Genomic DNA, 5,376 nt, shown 5'->3' with positions numbered 1-5,376 from the left:
TATTTTAGCCAGAAGAGCGAGTTTTATATTATTACTTTATTTCATCACCTTTTTAAATGATTTGTCGAATTTATTTAATTATCTTTCATGATGTGTTACCTTGGGTTTTGACTGTTTAATTTCTCATCTGTAAAGTGATTTTATTATTATTTATATTTGACCACTTGATTTTCTGTAGCTTTAATTATTGTTGTACTATTTATTTCATTATTTATTTTTAAAAACGTGTATTGACTATTTTATCTTATTAGTTTTTATTGAATTGTCTTTTATCCTTCGTGTTGTTATTCATTCATTCGTTTCAGTGTACAGTGATCCGCTGGAACTAATGAAGGTCAGCCAGGTATCAACTCATTACTGTAACACACACACGCACACGCGCGCACACACACACACACACACGCACACGCACACGGTTTAAACAGAGGGTGTGTGCTTTGTCAACACGGCCTCACATCAGGAACTCAGCAAACAGACAAGATGGTGGACAGAGATACTGGATTGTTCTCCCATTGTGTGTGTGTGTGTGTGTGTGTGTGTGTGTGTGTGTGTGTGTGTGTGTGTGTGTGCGTGCGTGCGTGTGTCTAGGTGAACGAGCAGCCTGCATACCATAGACCCCGGGCAGAAATGCTGACATCAGAGCACAGGCATCCACACACCCACACACACGCTGAACACACACACTCTGGTGGAGCAGGCTGGGCTAGTTTGGAAGCTAACAGCTGTTCAAAGAGACGTTGGCATGACGACAGATCTTTGCCTCCGAGATAAAGTGTTGTTTTAGTGAGAAACAAGATCAGATCAAATGTACTTTATTAAATCCCAATTTGGGAATATTTGTTTTGTTTACATCTGCAGGAGAGCGAGCTCACGCCAGCTGTTATCGTGGTGCTTTCAAGTGCTTTTTAGTTAAAGTGAGAATGTCTGGGAAAGATTAAAAATGAAGTTAATGGATTCAACTGCGACATCGTGAAGTCATACACACGTGCATGGAAGGATGTCACAAGAAGCTGACTCCAAAATAAAGGCAATTATAAGGATAGGAGAAGAATAAAAGTCACTAAGAACGTACTTCAAAATAAAAGTCACTAAGAACGTACTTCAAAATAATAGTCATTAAGAACGTACTTCAAAATAAAAGTCACTAAGAACGTACTTCAAAATAATAGTCATTAAGAACGTACTTCAAAATAAAAGTCATTAAGAACGTACTTCAAAATAAAAGTCATTAAGAACGTACTTCAAAATAATAGTCATTAAGAACGTACTTCAAAATAAAAGTCACTAAGAACGTACTTCAAAATAATAGTCATTAAGAACGTACTTCAAAATAAAAGTCACTAAGAACGTACTTCAAAATAAAAGTCACTAAGAACTTACTTCAAAATAAAAGTCACTAAGAACGTACTTCAAAATAATAGTCATTAAGAACGTACTTCAAAATAAAAGTCATTAAGAACGTACTTCAAAATAAAAGTCATTAAGAACGTACTTCAAAATAATAGTCATTAAGAACGTACTTCAAAATAATAGTCATTAAGAACGTACTTCAAAATGAAAGTCATTAAGAACGTACTTCAAAATAAAAGTCACTAAGAACTTACTTCAAAATAAAAGTCACTAAGAACGTACTTCAAAATAATAGTCATTAAGAACGTACTTCAAAATAAAAGTCATTAAGAACGTACTTCAAAATAAAAGTCACTAAGAACTTACTTCAAAATAAAAGTCACTAAGAACGTACTTCAAAATAAAAGTCACTAAGAACGTACTTCAAAATAAAAGTCACTAAGAACGTACTTCAAAATAAAAGTCACTAAGAAAGTACTTCAAAATAAAAGTCACTAAGAACGTACTTCAAAATAAAAGTCACTAAGGACGTACTTCAAAATAAAAGTCACTAAGGACGTACTTCAAAATAAAAGTCACTAAGAACGTACTTCAAAATAAAAGTCATTAAGAACGTACTTCAAAATAAAAGTCATTAAGAACGTACTTCAAAATAAAAGTCACTAAGAACGTACTTCAAAATAAAAGTCACTAAGAACGTACTTCAAAATAAAAGTCACTAAGAACGTACTTCAAAATAAAAGTCACTAAGAACGTACTTCAAAATAAAAGTCACTAAGAACGTACTTCAAAATAATAGTCATTAAGAACGTACTTCAAAATTAAAGTCATTAAGAACGTACTTCAAAATTAAAGTCATTAAGAACGTACTTCAAAATTAAAGTCACTAAGAACGTACTTCAAAATAAAAGTCACTAAGAACGTACTTCAAAATAAAAGTCACTAAGAACGTACTTCAAAATAAAAGTCACTAAGAACGTACTTCAAAATAAAAGTCACTAAGAATGTACTTCAAAATAAAAGTCACTAAGAACGTACTTCAAAATAAAAGTCACTAAGAACGTACTTCAAAATAAAAGTCACTAAGAACGTACTTAAAAATAAAAGTCACTAAGAACGTACTTCAAAATAAAAGTCACTAAGAACGTACTTCATAATAAAAGTCACTAAGAACGTACTTCAAAATAAAAGTCACTAAGAACGTACTTCAAAATAAAAGTCACAAAGAACGTACTTCAAAATAAAAGTCACTAAGAACGTACTTCAAAATAAAAGTCACTAAGAACGTACTTCAAAATAAAAGTCACTAAGAACGTACTTCAAAATAAAAGTCACTAAGAACGTACTTCAAAATAAAAGTCACTAAGAACGTACTTCAAAATAATAGTCACTAAGAACGTACTTCAAAATAAAAGTCACTAAGAACGTACTTCAAAATAAAAGTCACTAAGAACTTACTTCAAAATAAAAGTCACTAAGAACGTACTTCAAAATAATAGTCATTAAGAACGTACTTCAAAATAAAAGTCATTAAGAACGTACTTCAAAATAAAAGTCATTAAGAACGTACTTCAAAATAATAGTCATTAAGAACGTACTTCAAAATAATAGTCATTAAGAACGTACTTCAAAATAAAAGTCACTAAGAACGTACTTCAAAATAAAAGTCACTAAGAACGTACTTCAAAATAATAGTCATTAAGAACGTACTTCAAAATAAAAGTCATTAAGAACGTACTTCAAAATAAAAGTCATTAAGAACGTACTTCAAAATAAAAGTCACTAAGAACTTACTTCAAAATAAAAGTCACTAAGAACGTACTTCAAAATAAAAGTCACTAAGAACGTACTTCAAAATAAAAGTCACTAAGAACGTACTTCAAAATAAAAGTCACTAAGAACGTACTTCAAAATAAAAGTCACTAAGAACGTACTTCAAAATAAAAGTCACTAAGAACGTACTTCAAAATAAAAGTCACTAAGAACGTACTTCAAAATAAAAGTCACTAAGAAAGTACTTCAAAATAAAAGTCACTAAGAACGTACTTCAAAATAAAAGTCACTAAGGACGTACTTCAAAATAAAAGTCACTAAGGACGTACTTCAAAATAAAAGTCACTAAGAACGTACTTCAAAATAAAAGTCATTAAGAACGTACTTCAAAATAAAAGTCACTAAGAACGTACTTCAAAATAAAAGTCACTAAGAACGTACTTCAAAATAAAAGTCACTAAGAACGTACTTCAAAATAAAAGTCACTAAGAACGTACTTCAAAATAAAAGTCACTAAGAACGTACTTCAAAATAAAAGTCACTAAGAACGTACTTCAAAATAAAAGTCACTAAGAACGTACTTCAAAATAATAGTCACTAAGAACGTACTTCAAAATAAAAGTCACTAAGAACGTACTTCAAAATAAAAGTCACTAAGAACGTACTTCAAAATAAAAGTCACTAAGAACGTACTTCAAAATAATAGTCACTAAGAATGTACTTCAAAATAAAAGTCACTAAGAACGTACTTCAAAATAAAAGTCACTAAGAACGTACTTCAAAATAAAAGTCACTAAGAACGTACTTCAAAATAAAAGTCACTAAGAACGTACTTCAAAATAAAAGTCACTAAGAACGTACTTCAAAATAAAAGTCACTAAGAACGTACTTCAAAATAATAGTCACTAAGAACGTACTTCAAAATAAAAGTCACTAAGAACGTACTTCAAAATAAAAGTCACTAAGAACGTACTTCAAAATAAAAGTCACTAAGAACGTACTTCAAAATAATAGTCACTAAGAATGTACTTCAAAATAAAAGTCACTAAGAACGTACTTCAAAATAAAAGTCACTAAGAACGTACTTCAAAATAAAAGTCACTAAGAACGTACTTCAAAATAAAAGTCACTAAGAACGTACTTCAAAATAATAGTCACTAAGAACGTACTTCAAAATAAAAGTCACTAAGAACGTACTTCAAAATAATAGTCACTAAGAACGTACTTCAAAATAAAAGTCACTAAGAACGTACTTCAAAATAAAAGTCACTAAGAACGTACTTCAAAATAAAAGTCACTAAGAACGTACTTCAAAATAATAGTCACTAAGAATGTACTTCAAAATAAAAGTCACTAAGAACGTACTTCAAAATAAAAGTCACTAAGAACGTACTTCAAAATAAAAGTCACTAAGAACGTACTTCAAAATAAAAGTCACTAAGAACGTACTTCAAAATAAAAGTCACTAAGAACGTACTTCAAAATAAAAGTCACTAAGAACGTACTTCAAAATAATAGTCACTAAGAACGTACTTCAAAATAAAAGTCACTAAGAACGTACTTCAAAATAAAAGTCACTAAGAACGTACTTCAAAATAAAAGTCACTAAGAACGTACTTCAAAATAATAGTCACTAAGAATGTACTTCAAAATAAAAGTCACTAAGAACGTACTTCAAAATAAAAGTCACTAAGAACGTACTTCAAAATAAAAGTCACTAAGAACGTACTTCAAAATAAAAGTCACTAAGAACGTACTTCAAAATAATAGTCACTAAGAACGTACTTCAAAATAAAAGTCACTAAGAACGTACTTCAAAATAAAAGTCACTAAGAACGTACTTCAAAATAAAAGTCACTAAGAATGTACTTCAAAATAAAAGTCACTAAGAACGTACTTCAAAATAAAAGTCAATAAGAATGTACTTCAAAATAAAAGTCACTAAGAACGTACTTCAAAATAAAAGTCACTAAGAATGTACTTCAAAATAAAAGTCACTAAGAACGTACTTCAAAATAAAAGTCAATAAGAACGTACTTCAAAATAAAAGTCACTAAGAACGTACTTCAAATTAAAAGTCACTAAGAACATACTTCAAAAATAAAAGTCGATTAGGACCTAACTTCAAAATAAAAGCGACCAAGAACCGACAAAAGACAATTGAGACTTTCACAATAAAAGCCTCACAGTGTTCAACAGAGACTGTGTTTGTGATTGTGTACGTGGAGTCACACGTATAGAAGCTTTAATGAA

The sequence above is a fragment of the Pseudochaenichthys georgianus genome, chromosome 18, assembly GCF_902827115.2.
Source record: "Pseudochaenichthys georgianus chromosome 18, fPseGeo1.2, whole genome shotgun sequence".
Classification (NCBI taxonomy): domain Eukaryota; kingdom Metazoa; phylum Chordata; class Actinopteri; order Perciformes; family Channichthyidae; genus Pseudochaenichthys; species Pseudochaenichthys georgianus.
This window is presented reverse-complemented; position numbering follows the sequence as displayed.